The following is a 24302-nucleotide window of genomic DNA, read 5'->3' as shown; positions in this document are numbered from 1 at the left end:
TGCATTTCAGTACAATTTTCCATTGTTACAACCTCTCGATACACCACAGCATCATCTGCAAAAAGCCTCAGTGAACTTCCGATGTCATCCACCAGGTCATTTATGTATATTGTGAACAGCAACGGTCCTATGACACTCCCCTGCGGCACACCTGAAATTACTCTTACTTCGGAAGACTTCTCTCCATTGAGAATAACATGCTGCGTCCTGTTATCTAGGAACTCCTCAATCCAATCACACAATTGGTCTGATAGTCCATATGCTCTTACTTTGTTCAATAAACGACTGTGGGGAACTGTATCGAACGCCTTGCGGAAGTCAAGAAACACGGCATCTACCTGTGAACCCGTGTCTATGGCCCTCTGAGTCTCGTGGACGAATAGCGCGAGCTGGGTTTCACATGACCGTCTTTTTCGAAACCCATGCTGATTCCTACAGAGTAGATTTCTAGTCTCCAGAAAAGTCATTATACTCGAACACAATACGTGTTCCAAAATTCTACAACTGATCGACGTTAGAGATATAGGTCTATAGTTCTGCACATCTGTTCGACGTCCCTTCTTGAAAACGGGGATGACCTGTGCCCTTTTCCAATCCTTTGGAACGCTACGCTCTTCTAGAGACCTACGGTACACCGCTGCAAGAAGGGGGGCAAGTTCCTTCGCGTACTCTGTGTAAAATTGAACTGGTATCCCATCAGGTCCAGAGGCCTTTCCTCTTTTGAGCGATTTTAATTGCTTCTCTATCCCTCTGTCGTCTATTTCGATATCTACCATTTTGTCATCTGTGCGACAATCTAGAGAAGGAAGTACAGTGCAATCTTCCTCTGTGAAACAACTTTGGAAAAAGACATTTATTATCTCGGCCTTTAGTCTGTCATCCTCTGTTTCAGTACCATTTTGGTCACAGAGTGTCTGGACATTTTGTTTTGATCCACCTACCGCTTTGACATAAGACCAAAATTTCTTAGGATTTTCTGCCAAGTCAGTACATAGAACTTTACTTTCGAATTCATTGAACGCCTCTCGCATAGCTCTCTTCACACTACATTTCGCTTCGCGTAATTTTTGTTTGTCTGCAAGGCTTTGGCTATGTTTATGTTTGCTGTGAAGTTCCCTTTGCTTCCGCAGCAGTTTTCTAACTCGGTTATTGAACCACGGTGGCTCTTTTCCATCTCTTACGATCTTGCTTGGCACATACTCATCTAACACATATTGTACGATGGTTTTGAACTTTGTCCACTGATCCTCAACACTATCAGTACTTGAGACTAAACTTTTGTGTTGAGCCAACAGGTACTCTGAAATCTGCTTTTTGTCACTTTTTCTAAACAGAAAAATCTTCCTACCCTTTTTAATATTCCTATTTACGGCTGAAATCATCGATGCCGTAACCGCTTTATGATCACTGATTCCCTGTTCTGCGTTAACTTTTTCAAATAGTTCGGGTCTGTTTGTCACCAGAAGGTCTAATATGTTATCGCCACGAGTCGGTTCTCTGTTTAACTGCTCAAGGTAGTTTTCCGATAAAGCACTTAAAAAAATTTCACTGGATTCTTTGTCCCTGCCACCCGTTATGAACGTCTGAGTCTCCCAGTCTATATCCGGCAAATTAAAATCTCCACCCAGAACTATAACATGCTGGGGAAATCTACTCGAAATATTTTCCAAATTATCCTTCAGGTGCTCAGCCACAACAGCTGCTGAGCCAGGGGGCCTATAGAGACATCCAATTACCATGTCTGAGCCTGCTTTAACCGCGACCTTCACCCAAATCATTTCACATTTCGGATCTCCGTCAATTTCCTTCGACACTATTGCACTTCTTACCGCTATAAACACGCCTCCCCCTTCACTGTTCAGCCTGTCTCTGCGGTATACATTCCAATCTGAGTTTAGGATTTCGTTACTGTTTACGTCTGGTTTCAGCCAACTTTCTGTCGCTAGTACTATATGGGCGTTGTGATCGTTTATTAATGAGAGCAGTTCTGGGACCTTTCTATAGACGCTCCTGCAGTTTACTATTAGCACATTAATATTGTTATTCCCTGTTGCATTTTGCCTACTCCTATCTTGCCGCGTCTCAGGAGGCGTCTTGTCGGGCCTAGGGAGGGGATTCTCTAACCTAAAAAACCCCCATGTGCACTCCACACGTACTCCGCTACCCTTGTAGCCGCTTCCGGCGTGTAGTGCACGCCTGACCTATTCAGGGGGACCCTACATTTCTCCACCCGATAGCGGAGGTCGAGAAATTTGCACCCCAGATCTCCGCAGAATCGTCTGAGCCTCTGGTTTAAGCCTTCCACTCGGCTCCAAACCAGAGGACCGCGATCGGTTCTGGGAACGATACTACAAATAGTTAGCTCTGATTCCACCCCGCAAGCGAGGCTTTCCGCCTTCACCAATTCCGCCAACCGCCTGTACGAACTGAGGATGACCTCTGAACCCAGACGGCAGGAGTCATTGGTGCCGACATGAGCAACAATTTGCAGTCGGGTGCACCCAGTTCGACAACGTTTGCAGCAGCATGGACTATCAGCTCGGAGACCATGGCTGCGGTTACCCTTGACGCTACATCACAGACAGGAGCGCCTGCGATGGTGTACTCAACGACGAACCTGGGTGCAGGAACGGCTAAACGTCATTTTTTCTGATGAATCGAGGTTCTGTTTACAGCATCACGATGGTCGCATCCGTGTTTTCCGACATCGCGGTGAACGCACATTGGAAGCGTGTATTCGTCATCGCCATACTGGCGTATCACCCGGCTCTCTTTGGTTACACGTCTCGGTCACCTCTTGTTCGCATTGACGGCACTTTAAACAGTGGACGCTACATTTAAGATGTGTTACGACCCGTGGCTCTACCCTTCATTCGTTCCCTGAGAAACCCTACATTTCAGCAGGATAATGCACGACCGCATGTTGCACGTCCTGCACAGGCCTTTCTGGATACAGAAAATGTTCGAATGCTGCCCTGGCCAGCACATTCTCCAGATCTCTCACCAACTGAAAACGTCTGGTCAATGGTGGCCGAGCAACTGGCTGGTCACAATATGCCAGTCACTACTCTTGATGAACTGTGGTATCGTGTTGAAGCTGCATGGGCAGCTGTACCTGCACACTCCATCTCAGCTCTCTTTGACTCAATGCCCAGGCGTATCAAGGCCGTTATTACGGAAAGAGGTGGTTGTCTGGGTGCTGATTTCTCAGGATCTACGCACCAAAATTGCGTGAAAATGTAATCAGATGTCAGTTCTAGTATAATATATTTGTCCAATGAATACCCGTTTATCATCTGCATTTCTTCTTCGTGTATAAATTTTAATGGCCAGTAGTGTAAGTGCCCATTTACCCGTTTCTTCTACGTAACCGAACCACATTAACGTGACCACCTGTCAAAAGCCTGAATAACCACCTTTTGCAACATGGACGTGCAGGAAGAGAGTCAGTGAGATTCTGGAAGTTACCGACAGGATCGTGGAGCCACGACAACTCCAGTGCAGTGGAGAGCTGCACTAGGTTTCTCGGTTGACGATACTTGGTGCTAACAGCCCGACTGAGTTGGTCCCAAGGATTGTCGAATGAGTTTAAATCCGGGGTGTTTGCTGACCAGGGCAGTACGGTAAACTCGCCCAGGTGCTCTTCAAACCAAGCACGTACACTGCGAGCCATCTGACACGTTGCATTGTCCTGCCGGTAGTAACCATTGTGCTGAGTAAAAACAAACTGCATATAAGGAAGCATACTGATTTTTTGGTCCTTCCAGAATGACGATATCATCCAGGGAATGCCAAGAAAATATTCCCCAAGCAATGATGCTCCCTCTTTTGGCCAGGACCCTTCTGAGGATTGCTGCAGGGCCGAACATGCCAACGGCCAGCTGTATGGCGAAGCATAAAACGTGATTCATCTGAAAAGGCCACCTGTCGTCACACGGTTGACATACAGTTGCGGTATTGGCGTGCAACTTACAGCCTTCGTCGGCTATGAACAGCAGTCAGCTTGGGCGTCTGAACCAGGTGCCTCTTGCAAAGATCCATACGCAGCAAAGTTTGCTGAGGAGACACTGTTGGTAGTCCCTTGGTTCAACTGGGTGGTCAGCTGATCAACAGTTGAACGTCCTTCCGCCCGTACAGAACTCCCTGTCATCTATGGTCCGTGGTGAACCGCAGCTTCCTCGGTGCTGGATTTGAATTGCGCCACTTTGTCTTGCGTGGTATGCTTTAACAACGGCAGCAAGCGAAAACTGTACAAACTTAGACGTTTCGGAATTGCTTCCACTCTTGGTCCGTTAGCTAAAGTTGATGCGTTTTGGACGTCAGATAAATCGCTCTGTTTCCGCATTTCGACAACGGCAGCTCTGTTTACCGCGTCCCCCAGACACGCTTTATATCCCATCCACTGCGAGTGCTGCCACCGGCCGTCTGTGAGTGGTTATTGCACGTTAACATCGAACACAGGCGGTGGTCACATTAATGTGACTGGACAATGTTTTACACAACGATAGTCCGCATAGTATTGCAGGCTGTCTAAAGCTACCCCCATCCTGCTGCGGCAGCTCTATATCCGTGCGTGAAAGCGCATACGATGTTACACGAATGATGCCGATAGAAGACGAAGCACATGTGGTTTCAAGCGTCGAAGACGTCTACCGCAGCGCACTTCAGAACTCTAAGCCGCAGATATAAAATGATTTGGAAAATAAGTGAGTCTTTAAATTGAACAATATGGACTGCAGCTTTGTCTTGACAGCAATAGTAAAGATTATCAAAACGGAATCAAACGTGATACGGAGTTAAACGAAATGTGCTGTATATCGAAAGAATGTACGGTGGAGACAAAGTGCAGGAAATTTAGAAGAAAATAAAAGCTCAGCGTTGACAGTAGTGCCAAAAAAGACGTCATTCATAACCTCGAAGAGAAGTGATGCTGACAGTGAGAATGTTTACATACCAAAAGTATAGCTAATTCTGACAATCTCCGATTCACCAGTGCCATGGAATCACACAGTAGGCGATAACTTCAAGGAAGAAGTAATTAATTTTCTCATCAAGTATCTGGCTTCGTAATTTGTGCGGCTTAAGGTCCAATAGTAATCACCAACGCAATGGAATCACACAGTAGGCCATAACTTCAAGGAAGAAGCAATTAATTTTCTCATCAAGTATCCGGTTTCTTAATTTGTGTCGTTTAAGGTCTAATAGTAATCGCTAATTATCCTTGTGCCTTCTCCATATGTTTCGAAACAGTTATTCGTCCTCTAAAAGAAATATTTTTGTTCTAGGGAAGCAACTTCAATCACTTAAGAGTCTTCCGGTCCAGATAGTATACCAATTAGTTTCATTTCAGAGAATGCTGATACAATAACCCATTCTTAGTAATGATATACAACCACTCGCTCGACGAAAGATCCGTACCTGAAGACTGGATAGTTGCACATGTCACACCAATACTCAAGAAAGGAAATAGGAGTAATGCAATGAATTATTAACTCATACACTGACATCGATTTGAAGTACGATTTTGGAACATATATCTGTGTTCGGACATTATGAATTACCTCTAAGGAAACGGCCTACTGGAAACTAGCACGGACTCAGGATATATCGTTCTCGAGAAACACGAATGTCCCTTTATTCGCACGAAGTAATTAGTGCTGTCGTCATGAGATCTCAAATTGACTCCATATTCATGGATTTCTAGAAGACTTTTGTCACTTCTAATCAAATTGTCCGACTATGGAGTATCGTCTCAGTTTTGCGACTGGATTCTAGATTTCCTGTTAGAAAGGTGGTATTACGCAGTGGTAGACGGAAAATCATCGAATAAAACAGAAGTGACATTTGGCTGTCTACAAAGAAGTGTCAAAGGACCTCTGCTGTTCCTAATCTAAGCAAACGATTCAGGAGACAATCTCAGCAGCCGACTTACATTGTTTACAGATGATGCTGTCATTCACCTTCTAGCAAAGTCACCAAAAGATCAAAACCAACGGCAAAATTACTTAAACCTGATATCTGTGCGAAAAGTGCCATTTGACACTGAATAAGGAAAAGTGTTAGGTCATGCACGTGAGTACTAAAAGAAATCCGTTATATTTCGGTTACACAATAAACCGCACAAATCTAAAGGCTGTCGATTCAGTTAAATACCTAGAAATTACAATTACGAACGACTTAAATTCCAACTATCGCATAAAAATTGTTGTAGGGTAGGCAAACGTAAGACAAATGTTATTGGCAGAACACTTTGAGGATACAACGGGACTATCAGGCATACTGCCCACACTACGCTTGTCCGTCCTCTGCTAGAATATTGCTGTCCGGACGTGAGGAGGACTGTGATGGGAAAAGCAATTAATTACTCCTACCGAGAAGTTATCGGCAACTCTAAGATTCCATGCCACTAGTGAATCGAAGTCTGTCGAAATCTATACTTTTGGAACGTGGATATTCTCATTCCGAGCCCCATTTCTATTCGAAGCCTCAGCAACACGTCTTTCTCGAGAGTACTTTGAATGCACAATTGTTATTTGGATTTTAATTTCCTCCTGTATTGACAGCAGGCCACAGGTACAGCATATTTAGTTTAACGCGGTAATGTGTTTGTTCTTGAATCAATAATCTGTACTTTTAATGTCATAACGATACAGAATCAGTTCATATTATTCGGTTATAAGATACGTACTATTCGCGCCAAGTTCTGGTATTCTACTTCCTTTCTTCTCTAATTTACTTCGTCTGTCGTAGGAACTTTAAAGTGCACAGCTGCAGAATTGACCGCTGCTTGAAAGCACACGTGCGAGTGAATGCTTCGGCTCCTATGGACAGCATTTGTAAACATCCGAAAAGTAAGCATAGCTATGGGATCCCCGCCCCCATATGTTTCAGAAAACGGGAAGTAACGCAAGAAAGATACCATCATGGATGAGACAGAATGCAGAACTTGTTTTGTTTTTGACAGTTAAATAGAATGAGACAAGAAAGAAAACCTAAAAATGTATTTGAATATAGACCGCAAAAACAAGGCGCAGAGGAAGACCGCGTTTTAAATAGATTCAAAGAATAGAAAAGAGTATGACCAATAGAAATTTGACAGTTGAAGACACACAAAATAGGTTATTATTGAGGCTGAAATGCAGGTTGCAGCAGCGGCCATAGGATTCCCGCCAATTCATACTAACGAACCCGATCTAATTTCCCCTCTCTCTGTCCATCTCCTCCTCGTTTCCACTCTTTCTGTACATGACCTTCACACCCTCTGTTTATCCATCTGTTCCTCCCTCCTCTCTTTCTCCACCTCCTCTTCCCCTATCTCTCTGTTCACCTCCACCTTCCCCCTCTCTATGTTCGTTACCTTCTCTCCCTCTCTGTCCACCTCCTCCCCCCACCCCTCTCCCTCACCATGGGCTTTCTACATCCACATATACATCTACATGGATATTCTGAAAATCACATTTAAGTGCCTAGCAGAGGGTTCATCGAACCACCTTTACGCCGGCCGGAGTGGCGGTGCGGTTCTAGGCACTACATTCTGGAACCGAGCGACCGCTACGGTCGCAGGTTCGAATCCTGCCTCGGGCATGAATGTGTGTGATGTCCTTAGGTTAGTTGTGTTTAATTAGTTCTAAGTTCTAGGAGACTGATGACCTCAGAAGTTAAGTCGCATAGTGCTCAGAGCCATTTTTGAACCACCTTTACAATTCTCTCTTATTCCAATCTCGTATAGCGCGCAGAAAGAATGAACACTTACATCTTTCCGTACGAGCTCTGACTTCCCTTATTTTATGGTGGTGATTGTTTCTCCCTATGTATGTCTGTGTAAAAAAATATTTTCGCATTCGGAGCAGAAAGCTGGTGATTGGAATTTCGCGAGAAGATTCCTTCGCAATGAAAAACGCCTTTCTTGTAATGGTGTTCAGCTCAAATAATGTATCATTTTAGTGACGCTGTCTCCCATACTTCGCGATAATACAAAACGTGGTGCCCTTCTTTAAACTTTTTCGATGTACTTCGTCAGTCCCATCTGGTAAGGACCGCACACCGCGCAGCAGCATTCTAAAAGGGGACGTACGAGCGTAGTGTAGGCAGTCTCCTTAGTAGGTCTGTTACATTTTCTAAGTGTCCTGCCAATAAAACACAGTCTTTGGTTAGCCTTCCCCACAACATTTTCTATGTGTTCCTTCCAATTTAAGTTGTTCGTAATTGTAATACCAAGGTATTTAGTTGAATTTACGGCTTTTAGATTAGACTGATTTATCGTGTGGCCGAAGTTTAACGAGTTCCTTTTAGCACTCACGTGTGATGACCTCCCACTTTTCGTTATTTAGGGTCAACTGCCACCTTTCGCACCATTCCAGTACTTCTTCTAAATGTTTTTGCAGTCTGTTTTGATCTTCTGATGACTTTATTAGTCGATAGACGACAGCGTCATCTGCAAACAACCTAAGATGGTTTCTCAGATTGTCTCCCAAATCGTTTATATAGATAAGGAACAGCAAAGGGCCTATGATACTACCTCGGGGAACGACAGAAATCACTTGTGTTTTACTCGATGACTTTCCGTCAATTATTACGAACTGTGACCTCTCTGACAGGGAATCATAAATCCAGTCACATAACTGAGACGATATTCCATGAGCACGCAATTTCACTTCGAGCCGTTTGTGAGGTACAGTATCAAAAGCCTTCCGGGAATCCAGAAATACGGAATCGATCTGAAATCCCTTGTCAATAGCACTCAACAGTTCATGTGAATAAAGAGCTAGTTGTGTTTCACAGGAACGATGTTTTCTAAACCCATGTTGACTGTGTGTCAATAGACCGTTTTCTTCGAGGTAATTCATAATGTTCGAACACAATATATGTTCTAAAACCCTGCTTCATATCGACGTTAACGATATGGGCCTGTAAATTAGTTGATTACTACTACTACCTTTCTTGAATGTGTGACCTGTGCAACTGTCCAGTCTTTGGGTACGGATCTTTCGTCGATCGAACGGTTGTATATGATTGTTAAGTATGGAGCTAATGCATCACCATGCTCGAAAGGAACCTACTTGGTATACAGTCTGGACGAGAAGACTTGCTTTTATTAAGTGATATAAGCTCCCTCACTACTCCGAGGATGTTTACTTAATCCGAGGATATTTTGTTTATTGTTATTACAAACGAAACGTTGACTGGCTATTAAAATCGCTTAAAATGAATGAGTAAATCGTTTGGTATCATTGGTATATGGTTTATGAGAGAGACCTTTAGTTGCTGAATCTGGGAGGATTGTAGTTTCAATCATAGTATTTCACATAGCCTTAATCTGTGAATGGGTAGGACTATACGTCTTTGGTGTGACGTCACGTGTGCTGCACTGCTGTTGAAATAGCTCATTAATATTTTATAAATTTTAGACAGCATTTACTTATTTTAAAATTTATTTGTTTTAATATTTGCCGTAAGAGTAACTTATTAGTGGATTTTAATTAATTTCAGTCTTTCTTCCTGTGTTATTGACTCGAATGGTCTATTATTGGTGAGTCTGCTTTCATCGTTCGTCTAAGCCTCGCGCCTCAGTAGTGTGTTTACATTTTGCGGTGTGCACTCCAGCTGTAGCGGTTGTAAGCTAAGTACTGACAAACATATTTGTGCTCTGTAATACAGTTATTAAATTTAATAGATTTCAGCGGTCTTGCGTGCCGTTTGTGGCGAAATAACGACTTAATAAACTTTTGTAATCGTTCGCTCGCTGTGTTTTATAGAGTTTTCAGTGTGTTGAAGTCGTTTAGTAAATTTCGTGCTTTAGTTTTCAACTGACGTTTATTATTCTTTCTAGTGAAATATTTCAGTAAAATTTTCATTTAGTGTTTTAACCTCGCTTAGTGTTACAGTGGTCGTTTTAATTTTTTGGTTTTAGCTAATAATTTTGTGAAGTTTTGCTGGTATTGGTATCGGCTGTGTTGTAGTAGTATTAATACAAGTAGCTGCTTTCTTAGTAGGCAGAGAATTTCGAGACCATTATTGTTAGTTCTTAAATAGTTCTACTGGTGTAACTGAACTTTGGTAACGTAGACGTATAGTTTTTTTAAGTAACTGTAAAATTTTACCATGAGTGAAAAGTGTGGGCTCTGTCGTAGGTTTGTGAGTAGTAGATTACGGTGTGGGATTTGTTCAAAGTATTTTCATTGGGGGGAATGCAGTGGGGAAGCCAGTGGTCATTTTAGGGAGATCCTCTCCTGGGAATGTAGAATCTGTAGTAGAAACAAGTTAATAGAGGAGCAGGAGCTTAAGGTCTGTGCCCTTCAGGTGCAGTTACAATGCGCAAAGGAGGAACTAGATAGGTTGAGAAGGGTGTAGGGTGGTGGGGAATGGGAACTGGCAGTTGGCAAGAAGGTAGCTAGGAAGAGGAGGTATTCAGACAGTTTTACTTTGCATACATACAATAGATACGACCAACTGCCAGAGTTGAGCGGAGAGGAGCCTCGTGTAGCCGTAGATGTAGGTACCTTGCAGCAGTCCTCAGTAATTAGGAGGCCTAGGTTAGTTGCAAAGTTTAGCAGAAAGAAGGTTCTGCTGCTAGGTAGTTCCCACGGTAGAGGTGTGGGCCAACAGTTGCAGGAAAAGCTTGGGAGTGAGAACCAGGTCATCAGCATTGTGAAGCCTAGTGCAGGGTTGGCTCAGGTGACTGAAAGCATAGGGGTGTTATGTAAGAATTTTACGAAAGATCAGGTAGTGATAGTGGGTGGAGCAGGGAACAGTCTCGATAGGGACGGGGAATATGATATCAGTGGTGACTTGGTTAAGATAGCTACTCAAACTGGTGGCACTAATGTGCATTTCGTGCAACTGTTTCAGCGTCATGATCGGCCTCACCTTAATGCGGCTGTTAGGCGCGTTAATGTGGGGCTGGGGAGGGCACTGATGGCGGAGGGCATGGATCACATCTCAGTGGTGCCAGTTGGGTCTATCAGTAGATGGGGTTTCACTAGGCATGGCCTGCACCTCAATTGGTATCGGAAGGGGAGGCTGGCTAAGCTTATAGGTGACAGTGTAGTGGGTGGTGGTGGTGGTATCACTCATGGAAAAATTCCTGTAGTAGTTGGTGTTAGAGCTGCACCTTTTTTAGACTGAAGTCATCTGATAGGTATACCTGCTTAAAGGAAGTGCCTCTAACTAAGGGCTCACCTCCAGAGGATGTAATGCTTCAAAGTAGAGAAGGATTTATCATATTTCATCAAAATATAAGAGGTATTACAGATAAAGTTAGTGAACTGCTAATAGATGTTAACTCTGAAACTATTGGTATATCAGAGCACCATTTAAATAATTTGATAATTCAGAGGCTTCCTTTACCAGGCTACAGATTAGCTGGCTGTTTCTCAAGGAGTTCCTTGCGGGGTGGGGGAGTGGCTCTGTACGTAAAAAACAGTATTTCATTTGAGTCCATAGACGTATCACGACACTGCACTGAACAGATATTTGAAAGTTGTGCAGCATTAGTTGAATTTAGTGAAGCTTGAAAGACGTATACATTGCCGGCGATGGGCGAGGCATGACAGAATCTCTGACCAGAGAGTAGTTTATCCTTAGCTGTTCCTAGTCTGCACTTGACCGCGCGAGTCGACAGTAGTAGTTGTGAGTCGACAGTAGTAGTCAGTCCGTGCTAGTCGGCGGGAGTCGGCATGCGTCGGCTGCGTGCTCTGCTCGCGACTCTGGTCAGGACTCTGGAGGATGAGTATTGTTGTACAATGTAAAGAAGCAGCCTTGCGCATATTTAATAATGTATGTTAAATGTAATTTAATTTGTTCAAAGAAATGCCCCAATAATAATTTTTATAATATAAAGCAACTCTTTTAAAGAAAAGCATTCATTTCAATTTAAAGAATATTTCAAATGCATGATCATTCCTTCCAATAAAAAAAAAATACGCCAGCATTGCACGAAGCTGTGTCGAAAAATTTCAACTTAAGAGCAGATATAATTGCGGTTTTTATTGAGGTACGAATTTTTGCTTTTTTATTCAGAATACAGGGCCGAAGGGCAGCGCTGCTGTCCTCAAAAAAATTTATCAGGTTACTAAACTTTATTATTTTTGGTGTTTAGGAATTTTTCTATTCCGAACTTGACATTAAATGAGAAAAGAATTTTGTGGGAATATTAAGTGTGAATGTATTCTTTGCACATAGACTATAATGGGAGCCAATTTTGTTCAGAGGTTACATTAAAATCAATTTTGTTCAGAGGTTACAATATTTAAAAATTCATTTAATTGTAAGTTATTATATTTTGTGGGAAGGTTACTCTTGTCTCACATTCACATTCACATTTTTTGCGGGGAGGTTACAAGCTAAACTTCTAATTGCTGTTGTTTATAGGTCCCCTAACTCAGACTTCAGAGCATTTTTGCTTAAGCTAGAGATGGTTCTTGATTAACTTTGTAGGAAGTACCAGAAAGTAGTTATATGTGGTGACTTCAATATCAATTTTGTACCTGATTGTGTAAGAAAAAGGATGTTGGTAGATATCCTAAATTCATATGATCTGATGCACACTGTGTCTTTTCCAACTAGGATGCAGGGAAACAGTAGCACAGTCAGACAATATTTTTATTCATTCTTCATTACTAGATGGGCATTCTGTTAGTAAAAGGGTGAATGCCCTTTCAGACCATGATGCACAAATTTTAACACTAAAAGGTTTTTGTACTCAAACCAATGTCGTATTTAATTACAAACTACGTAGGAAAGTTAATCCAACAGCAATAGAGAGTTTTGCAAAACTTGTCAAGGAACAAGAGTGGCAAGATGTTTATAGTGCCGATAATGTAGATAAGTACAATGCTTTCCATAACACATTGCTCATGCTCTTTGAGAGTTGCTTTCCATTAGAACATTCTAAATGGGGTACTAGCAGTAATGGGCAGCGTGGTTGGCTGACTAGTGGGATAAGGATATCATGTAAAACAAAGCGGGAATTTTATCAAAATGTTAGAAGTAGTCACAATAAAGCTACAGTAGCCCATTACAACAGTATTATAAGGTGCTTAAAAATGTTACTAGCAAGGCAAAAAGGATGTGATATGCAAATAGGATAAAATTAAAGCCATATGGTCGGTTGTGAAGGAAGTGTCTGGTCAGCAGCACAAGGTTGATGATATAAAGTCAGTTCGCAGTAATAATATTTGTTACTGGTAAATAAGATATATGTACAGTTTTCTGAGCATTGCTGGTGAATTAAATAAAAATTTAGTTTCTACAGGAAATCATATAAATTTCTTAGCAAATGCCTTTCCGAGAGTGACGTCTGAAATACTCCTCTGTGATACAGACAAGAGGGAGATTGAGTCAATAATTAAATCACTGAAGACTAAGGACTCTGATGGTTATGATGGAGTGTCTAGTAGAATATTAAAGTACTGTGCTGCACTTGTTAGCCCTGTATTTAGCCATATTTGAGTGGTCAGTTTCCTGAGCGATTAAAGTACTCAGTAGTAAAGCCGCTTTATAGAAAGGGAGAAAGGGATAATGTAGATAATTTTAGACCTATTTCTATGCCATCAGTGTTTGCAAAAGTTATCGAAAAGGCTGTGTATGTAAGGTTAATTGATCATTTTATATCACACAATTTGCTATCAAATGTACAGTTCGGCTTTAGAAGTCGTTTGACAACTGAAAATGCTATATTCTCTTTTCTCTGTGAGGTACTGGATGGGCTAAACAAAAAGTTTCGAACGCTTGGCTTATTTTTTGATTTAACAAAGGCATTTGACTGTGTTGATCTCACAATATTGCTCCAGAAGTTGGACCATTACGGAATAAGGGGAGTAGCTCACAATTGGTTCACCTCTTACTTTAGCAACAGGCAGCAAAAAATCATTATTCACAATGTTGATAACGGCTGTGATGTGGGATGTGAGTGGGGTACTGTGAAGTGGGGGGGTGCCCCAGGGATCAGTGTTGGGGCCACTAGTGTTCCTTATTTACATAAATGATATGCCCTCTAATATTACGGGTAACTCTAAAGTATTTCTGTTTGCTGATGACACTAGCTTGGTAGTAAAGGATGTTGTGTGCAACATTGGCTCGGTTTCAAATAGTGCAGTACATGACCTCAGTTCATGGCTTGTAGAAAATAAACTAACGTTAAACCACAGTAAGACTCAGTTTTTACAGTTTCTAACACACAATTCAACAAAACCTGACGTTTTAATCTCACAGAACGGGCATATGATTAGTGAAACTGAACAGTTCGAATTCCTAGGTGTTCAGATAGTGAGCTGTCGTGGAAAGCCCACATTCAGGATCTTGTTCAAAGACTTAATACTGCCATTTTCACTATTCGAACGGTATCGAAAGTGAGTGATCCTTCGACACGTAAATTAGTCTACTTTGCTTATTTTCATCGGATTCAGATAAGCCGAATTTGATGGCCAAGACATCAACGTGAGTTCACAATCATGTTTCTCAGACCATTGCAGCACGATTCTGGCCTTGTGACACTGACAGTTATTTGCTGGAAGATGCCGTCGCTGTTGAGGAAGGCATCAAGCATGGGCGGTTACAGGTGGTCCCTAATAAGATTCATGTAGCCCACAGCTGTCATGGTGCCTTCCACTGCTACCGCTGGTCCAATGGAAGCTCAGGCGAATGTCCCCCAAGCATAATACTGCTTCAACGCCCTTAGCGCCCTGCATGTTTCCAGCAGCCGTTCACCTGGACGACGGCGTATCTGGACAAGATTACCGACCTGGTTTGACAATACACGGGATTCACCAGACCACGCGACACGATTGCATTGATCCAAGGTCCAAAATCGGTTATCCCTGTAATCACAATTGACGATGCTGTTGGGTCACCACGAGAACACGCAGGGGCCTTCTGCGGCGGGACGCCGTGTTCAACACTGTGCTGGACGGTGTGCTCCAAAACACTTTTCCATGCGCCAGCACTGTGTTGCTTTAGAGCGCGGGAAAGCATCCGATCCCTATGTTCTGGACGTCCAACTTCTCTATTCGCCTATTCGTGGTTACAGCATTCTTCAATCACTCTCCATAGATGTTCATAACAAATGGAAATGGATCCAGAATGAGATTTTCACTCTGCAGCGGAGTGTGCGCTGATATGAAACTTCATGGCAGATTAAAACTGTGTGTCGGACCGAGACTCGAACTCGGGACATTTGCCTTTCGCGGGCAAGTGCTCTACTAACTGAGCTACCCAAGCACGACTCACGCCCCGTCCTCACAGCCCCCCAGGCTGTGGCTAAGCCATGTCGCCGCAATATCCTTTCTTTCAGGAGTGATAGTTCTGCAAGGTTTGCAGGAGAGCTTCTGTAAAGTTTGGAAGGTGGGAGACGAGGTACTGGCATAACTAAGGCTGTGAGGACGGGGCGTGTGTCGTGCTTGGGTAGCTCTGTTGGTAGAGCACTTGCCCGCGAAAGGCAAAGGTCCCGAGTTCGAGTCTCGGTCCGGCACACAGTTTTAATCTGCCAGGAAGTTTCAAATCGAAATGGAAATGAACGTATTGCATCGTCGGCCGGGAGGCCCCATCCGGGGAAGTTCGGCTACCAAGTGCAAGTCATACTACAGTCGACGCCAGATTGGGCGACTTGCGCGCCGGTGATGAGGATGAAATGATGATAACACAACACCCAGTCCCCGAGGGGAGAAAGTCTCAATTCCGACCGGGAATCGAATCCGGGCCCGCTTGCATAGGAGGCGAGCACGTTATCACTCAGCTAAGCAGGTGGACTGTTCATGGTAGTAGTTCGCGAACAGCCCACCAGCTTCGCCGTTTTCGAGATGCTTGCTCACAGCTACTGGACCATAACACTCTCGCTTTTGTCAAAGTGTCTGAAGTCGGCGGATTGTCACAATGCGCCACTTACCGTCTCTAGAATGATTGACCTTTCGTCCCTGCTTCGCTCATATACTTCTACTTCTCTTACCGCGTCACGTGCTCTCAACCCCACCACACGCATACTCGTACAACCCCACAGTGGGCAGCGGTCACAATGTTTTGACTCATCGGTGTAGTTGGCAGTCGTATTTAATATTGAAAGGTTTATACATAAAGTGAAATTGTAGTAAATTACGGTTAAAAAGTTACAATATAATTTCAAAGTATGTTCTTTAGTCATTTATAAATATTCCACATAGCGTATCTCCAATGTTCAAAGAAAATTGGCTTTGGTCAAATTTGTTCTTTCAGGCCTTGCACTTTTGCGCAAACAGTTATTGATTATTTTGAAAAGAAAATCAACAGCTAAACTGGTAAATACAGCAAGTTGAAAGAAATAAGAATAAACTTCCGCGCATTGGTTTCTTTCAGCTCATCATTCTTGCAGTGCAGCTAGAGCAGAGTCAAGTTATCGGTTGCAAGGTTTGTTATAGGGTCTGGACGAACATTTTAATAGAATATGAAGAACAATTTTCAGTATTGAAATTTCATGTAATTTCAACAGATGCATTTTTCTGCAAAAGGCAGGCAGAGGGTTGGGTTGTTTGGGGAAGAGACCAAACTGCGAGGTCATCGGTCTCATCGGATTAGGGAAGGACGGGGAAGGAAGTCGGCCGTGCCCTTTCAAAGGAACCATCCCACCATTTGCATGGAGCGATTTAGGGAAATCACGGAAAACCTAAATCAGGATGGCCGTACGCGGGATTCAACCGTCGTCCTCCCGAATGCGAGTCCAGTGTGCTAACCACTGCGCCACATCGCTCGGTCCGGCAGGCTTAAATTACGTAACAGTGGGTCATTCGAAGTATTGTCGTGAATCAGTCTTTTTATTATGCAATCTAATTTACAGTCAGATGCATTTCAGATTAATTAAAATCACATTCCTGAAAAATAATCTGCATAAATAAATTCATGTCCAAAAGCAGGGTAGCTACGCCGATTCTCGTTCAGACTCTGCAATCTGAATTTGAGTCAGATGTTTCTCACACTGTTAACAAGAAATTCAGTTACACGCATTTTCAGCAGACAGACATAAAATTTTCAACGTGGGCAACTTTCGGTATTTGTCTGCGCTCTAAACTTCATTAGAACACTTGCGGATTAATATCCAATTCTTATACAATTACCAATACTTGAAAATAGTTTATCTCGTTGCCCCTCTACACATTACATAATATTTTGTGCGTTAATGATATGTCGTGATTTTCTTTGTCTTTCGTGTATGGAAGGTTATGTGAAAATGCATGGTGCACTGAAGGGCATTCGTGTTTAATCTCTAAACAATAAGTTAAGTATACACACAGTTCAGGATTCTCATGAACTTGTTTTTCACTCCTCTGATTTTCCTCCACCTGTGTTCACTTCAGAGCTACCTACTACTCGAGTATAATGACTTTTCTGGAGACTAGATATCTACTCTGTAGGAATCAGCATGGGTTTCGAAAAACACGATCGTGTGAAACCCAGCTCGCGCTATTCGTCCACGAGGTTCAGAGGGCCATAAACACGGGTTCCCAGGTAGACGCCGTGTATCTTGACTTCCGCAAGGCGTTCAATACAGTTCCCCACAGTCGTTTAATGAACAAAGTAAGAGCATATGGACTATCAGACCAATTGTGTGATTGAATTGAAGAGTTCCTAGATAACAGAACGCAGCATGTCATTCTCAATGGAGAGAAGTCTTCCGAAGTGAGAGTGATTTCAGGTGTGCCGCAGGGGAGTGTCGTAGGACCGTTGCTATTCATAATATACATAAATGACCTTGTGGATGGCATCGGAAGTTCACTGAGGCTTTTTGCGGATGATGCTGTGGTACATCGAGAGGTTGTAACAATGGAAAATTGTACTGAAATGCAGGAGGATCTGCAGCGAATTGACGCATGGTGCAGGGAATGGCAATTGAATCTCAATGTAGAAAAGTGTAATGTGCTGCGAATACATAGAAAGAAAGATCCCTTATCATAAAGCTACAATATAGCAGGTCAGCAACTGGAAGGAGTTAATTCCATAATTTATCTGGGAGTACGCATTAGGAGTGATTTAAAATGGAATGATCATATTAAGTTGATCGTCGGTAAATCAGATGCCAGACTGAGATTCATTGGAAGAATCCTAAGGAAATGCAAGCCGAAAACAAAGGAAGTAGGTTACAGTACGCTTGTTCGCCCACTGCATGAATACTGCTCAGCAGTGTGGGATCCGTACCAGATAGGGTTGATAGAAGAGAGAGAGAAGATCCAACGGCGAGCAGCGCGATTCGTTACAGGATCATTTAGTAATCGCGAAAGCGTTACAGAGATGATAGATAAACTCCAGTGGAAGACTTTGCAGGAGAGACGCTCAGTAGCTCGGTACGGTCTTTTGTTGAAGTTTCGAGAACATACCTTCACCGAGGAGTCAAGCAGTATATTGCTCCCTCCTACGTATATCTCGCGAAGAGACCATGAGGATAAAAACAGATTAGAGCCCACACAGTGGCATACCGACAATCCTTCTTTCCACGAACAATACGAGACTGGAATAGAAGGGAGAACCGATAGAGGTACTCAAGGTACCCTGCGCCACACACCGTCAGGTGGTTTGCGGAGTATGGATGTAGATACGTTGTCTAAAGCCGAGAGAGAAGAGGCTGCCTTCAGCAGTGAGCAAATCCTTCTTTTAGCTAGTTAGTTAAGTTCGTGTTGCTGTCTAACTTCCGGACACCATTTTGCTGAGAAGGAGATTTTAAAATTCTGCTGTCACACTAGCTCGGGTCCTTTCAATTTTTTTGGCTCTGAGGGATATGGAAGGCTGGCGCGAATTACATCTATAAGCTGTAATTCAGACACCAGCATAGTGAGTAGCTGTATGAGTTTTGTCGCGAGGACTATGTTTTTAGTTTTGTCTTGCTTCAACTATTGCTAAACACCCTTCCAATTTTTCTGTTGCGCTATGAGAAAATTCTTGACGCTACGAAATTTAAAACATAGCTAGACATCGGTTTATTCACGTCTGCGTCATATTCCACATAAAGAAATAGTTTCAGAGCATTAAAAACTGCTGTCGTAGTCCCTTATGTAGTCGCAGGTTAAAGTATAAGTAGCGGAAGGGTTTCGAATTGTCCGAAGATGAAGGGCTGAAAATTCATTTCAACATTATACCCTGATGATCCAAAACATTATGACCACCTCTCCAATAGCTTGTTTGTCCGTTTTTGGAACGAAATAAGTCACTGATTCTGCGTATCGGGGATGCGACAGTTTGTTGGTAAGTTTGTGGAGGTGTGTGTCGTTATATGTCTACACACAGGACATGTAATTCCCCTTAATAACGGGGCCGCTGATTGCGTACGCAGTGATGACGCCCGATAGCGACCCAGATGGGTTCCATATGATTTACATTAGGTGAATTTATCAAGGATATCAACGCGAGTTCACTATAATGCTCCCCAAACCGCTGTAGCGCGGTTCTGGCTCCGAGACATGGACAATTATACTGCTGAAAGATGACATAGCCGTCGGGGAAGAAATCAGGCATGAATGAATGCAGGTGATTCGAAACGTGGTTTCCGTTATTACCACAGGTCCCATGTAGTCGTTGGGAATGTCTCCCATAGCATAATACTGCTCCCACCAACCTGCGACCCTGGCGCGCTGCACGTTTCGAGCCGCCGTTCACCTCGACGGTGGCGTTTGTGGAGACGACCATCGACCTAATGTATCAAAATTGTGATACACCCGAAGAGCCCTGGACCAAATCTCGATGGTCCCGTGTCCACTGAAATCGTAATTCGCGATGTCGTGGAGTCAACATGTCAACACGTAGGAGTGATCTACTACGGAGCTGCAGGTTCGAAAACGTATGATAAATGGTGAGCTCCAAAACAGTTGTGCGTGCACCAGAGATTGTGCGGATCACTATCTATCGCATTTTACGGAGTAGACAAGCCCCTGAAGCCAACGTTCTCTGAAGAGTCGTTGACGTTCAACGGTTTAGCGCCTAGTCCTTCTACCTCTTTCTGTAGATAGTCATGATAGTAGTAGGTGAACCAGCTTCGCCGTTTTAGAGATATCCGTTCACAGGCTCTGCGTAATAATAATAATCTGCCAAGTCGCTTGTCTCAATGGACTTCCCCATTTTCAGCGCCCGTCTTCATTACTTTCATCTGCTGTCGGTGTCTGCTCTGCTTACATACTTTCGTTACCGCGTCACGTGCCCACACCACCACCAGGCGGCCTCCAACGTCGCATTGGCCAGTGATCGTAGTGTTTAGCGTAACAGTGTAATGCACTGTAATTGCAACGTATTATTAATAAAAGGAGCTTCTCTCAGCGACGATAGTCATATTTAAACTACATACATCAAAAAAAGTTTTGCATCATCCCGGTTCCCAGAACTCCTGAACACAGACGTTGACTGTGGATATTGTATCGCAGACACAATCCCTTTGACTGTTCAGAGATGTCAGTAAATCCGCCCAAAGATGTAAACAACCATGCATCAGCAGCGCCTATTAGACGGAAGGGGGTGCGACAGCCGATCAGTTCCAGTCATTCCACCAGGAAGGAGGTACAGGTGTACGCTCGTGTTGCCTGTAGTAAAAACCATGCCTAGACGGTCAATATCGCGGATCTATCGCGACCGCTTTGTTACTTTGTGCTGGGCAGGGCTCTGAACAAGGGAAGTGTCCAGGAGTCTCGGAGTGAACAAAAGCGACGTTGTTCGGACATGGAGGAGATACAGAGACAGGAACTGTCGATGACACCTCACTCAGGCCGCCCAAGGGCTACTACTGCAGTGGATGAACGCTACCTAACGATTACTACTCGAAAGAACCCTGACAGCAACGGTACCATGTTGAATAATGTTTTTCGTGCAGCCACAGGACATCGTGTTACGACAAAAACTGTACGCAATAGGCTGCATGATGCGCAACTTCACTCCAGACATCCATGGCGATTTCCATCTTTGTAACGACGACACCATGCAGTGCGGTACAGATGGGCCCCACAACATGCCGAATGGACCGCTCAGGATTGGCATCACGTTCTCTTCACCGATGAGTGTCGCATATGCCTTCAACCAGAAAATCGTCGGGGACTTGTTTGGAGTCAACCTGGTCAGGCTCAAAGCCAGCAAGTGCAGCCGGGTGGAGGTTCCCTGCTGTTCTGGGGTGGCATTATGGGAGGCCGACGTACGCCGTTGGTGGTCATGGAGGGTGCCGTAACGGTTGTACGATACGTGAATCCCATCCTCCGACCGATAGTGCAACCAATCGGCAGCATATTGGCGAGGCATTAGACTTCATGGGCGACAGTTCGTGCCCCCATCGCGCACCTGTTGTGAATGACTTCCTTCAGGATAACGACATCTTGTCGACTAGAGTGGCCAGCATGTTCTCCAGACATGAATCCAATAGAATCTGCCTCGGATAGATTGAAATGGTCTGTGTCTAGATGATGTGGTCCACTACCACTCTGAGGGATCTACGCCGAATCGCCGTTGAGGAGTGGGACAATCTGGACCAACAGTGCCTTGATGAACTTGTGCACAGTATGCCACGACGAATACAGGCATGCATCAATGCAAGAGGACGTGCTACTGGATATTAGAGGTACCGGTGTGTACAGCAGTCAGGACCACCACCTCTGAAGGTCTCGCTATTGGTGGTACAACATGCAATGTGTGGTTTTCATGAGCAATAAAGAGAGTGGAACTGATGTTTATGTTGATATCTATTGGAATTTTCCGTACTAGTTCCGGAACTCTCTGAATCGAGGTGATGCAAAACTTTTTTTGATGTGTGTATTTAGCAGTTGTCAGGTAGAAGGCTGTATCGCTTTCGCCAGCAGTACATGCATGGTAGCTGTACTGGCACTCTCGGCTCCTAGTGTCGTGCCACCTCCGCCTTGCAAAGCATTGCAGCTGTCAGTTTTCAAGCACGTAAATTTTCCAGACTTAAAGATTTCTGTTTGTACATAAAATAAAATTCAGGTCCTCAAGTTCCTGATATGATTGTAGACACTGTAGATAGTTAGGTGTTTCATTGATCAGTCTCATGGAAAATGTTATGATGTGGAACATGTCAAGTGCATGCACACATGAATCAAGGTTTTTTAAAGCTTAAAATTTTTATTACCTACCCATTTCCTTAAATGGCCCAAAATTTATATTTTATACGAATAGATTTATTTACTCCTATTCAACAAATCATCTATGGTATAGAAAGTGTTCTCAAGGAGATATGATTTCAATTTATTTTTGAAATTATTACTGCTGTCTAAACAGAAAAAAGTAAGCTTCTCCCGAACAAGCCATGAAGACCGAGCGGTACCGACCGGCCTCCGTGTCATTCTCAGTCCATAGGCGTCACTGGATGTGGATATGGAGGGGCATGTGCTCAGCACACCGCTCTCCCGGCCGTATATCAGTTTACGAGACCGGAGCCGCTACTTCCAATCAAGTAGTTCCTCAGTTTGCCTCACAAGGGCTGAGTGCACCCCGATTACCAACAGCGCTCGGCAGACCGGATGGTCATCCATCCAAGCGCTAGCCCAGTCCGACAGCGCTTAACTTCGATGATCTGACGGGAAGCGGTGTTGCCACTGCGGCAAGGCCGTTGGCCTATTACTGCTGTCTGTCAGACATTTTCTTGCATCTGGTAATTTATCTAAAAGTTTTACAGCAGCATTTTTTACCCCTTTCTCTGGCAAAGATAGCTTAAGTAGAGGATAGCATAAATATTTCTTTCTTATGGTATTATAATCATGAATGTAGCTGTTTTTAAATTGGTCCTTGTAGTTGTGAACAAATTTCATTACTGAGTAATGAGTACTGCGAAGCTGTTGCCAGAGCTCCTAACCTTTTAAAGCGATGTCATCTGTTGATGTGTTATATTGTAGAAGGATGTACCAGACATGATTTTCATATTTCGACTCGATTTTTGTAGGGTGTAGAGACTTGAATCTTTTTCCTTGTTACGAGTCAAATGCCGACAAAATTTCAAAAAGAAAAAAAAATCTCGACGAGTGCGAGTAGAACTCTCTGTCTGAGGATTCCGTACAAACTTATTTATCTTTATAAATAAAAATAATATAATTATTATAATTATAAATTCGGGTGACCCAATGGCCTGGTACAAGACTTTTTTGGACGCCACTTCAGCGGATTGTATGTCAGTAATAAACCGCAATAATACAACTGGGGTAGGGAACCTACAGTTTAATGTGGAATAGGAACAACTTTTTGTTTCTGCTGACTCCTCACATTGCCGGGAGGTAAAAGCTAGGTTAAAACGAAGAGTGAAAAATCCGTGGTCCAATCGAGATTTGATCCCGCGATTTCCCGGTTTCCAAGCCCGCTGAGCTTCCATACCAATATAATTGCTCCTGAAAAAAGTGATCTTAACTAAGGACAGACAGACAGACAGACAGACAGAAGGACAGCAAATGGCAAAAAATTTCGGTATAGTTACAAATTAACATTTTCGGAATTTTTTCTGTACTTGCTCTGTTAGACCATGCTTCTTGTCAAATTTTATGATCCTAGTTCAACCGGACGTATCCTACATGTTTTGATGATTGAGCGTGCGAGTGTCAAAACATGTGACATAAATAGCCGTCATTTTTGGTTGTATTGACTTGGAAGCCTAAAATGCTTACACTACCAAAAGAGTGTAGACCTTAGTACCCAACATAAATACCAACGTGATACCTCTACCCGTTATTGAGAAACAGTAATCTTAACAGTTGCAAAGAAAGGCAGACAGTCAAACGTGGGACAAAGTGACCCTATAATGGTTCCGTTCTTGTCGATTGAGGTACGGAGCTCTAAAAGTAGTCTTAGGAAGCATTCACACGGCAGACACATTGGGATACGAAAATCTGCCAATATCCGCTGTCCAGTGAAGCATTTTGGCAATCGATAAAAAAGTTTTTCAGTCTGTTTAGCAGTTTTCGAGATATGTCATATATTTGAAACTGACTGAGAAATCTGTATTCGTTAAAAAAAAAAGCAAAAAAAGCGTAATTCTGCCCCCAATAATTCATTATGAACAAATTTTTGATAAGGTTAACAACACTGTAGAGCTCTACATAGTATGTTAATATATTTTTTATCTCAGTTTTGTGGTAGATGGGGCCATTAAAGCGATTTTCTATTGCCGCGAAAACCGAAGCACTGTGCCAACAGCCTGCAGACAATATTCGTCGAGACATCGTCACACCTTCAGAACTCAAACTACGGATGGCAACCAGCTTAAAATCGACTATAATACAAACGATAACAGACAATCTTGTAACGACTCGGGAATTTTATTTCTTCGTGTTAGAGCCACCATGACGCGTTAGTTGGAATGTTTGATACCAGTACGT

This window comes from Schistocerca cancellata, chromosome 2 (genome assembly GCF_023864275.1).
Source record: "Schistocerca cancellata isolate TAMUIC-IGC-003103 chromosome 2, iqSchCanc2.1, whole genome shotgun sequence".
Classification (NCBI taxonomy): Eukaryota; Metazoa; Arthropoda; class Insecta; order Orthoptera; family Acrididae; genus Schistocerca; species Schistocerca cancellata.
Note: the sequence above shows the minus strand (reverse complement) of the source record.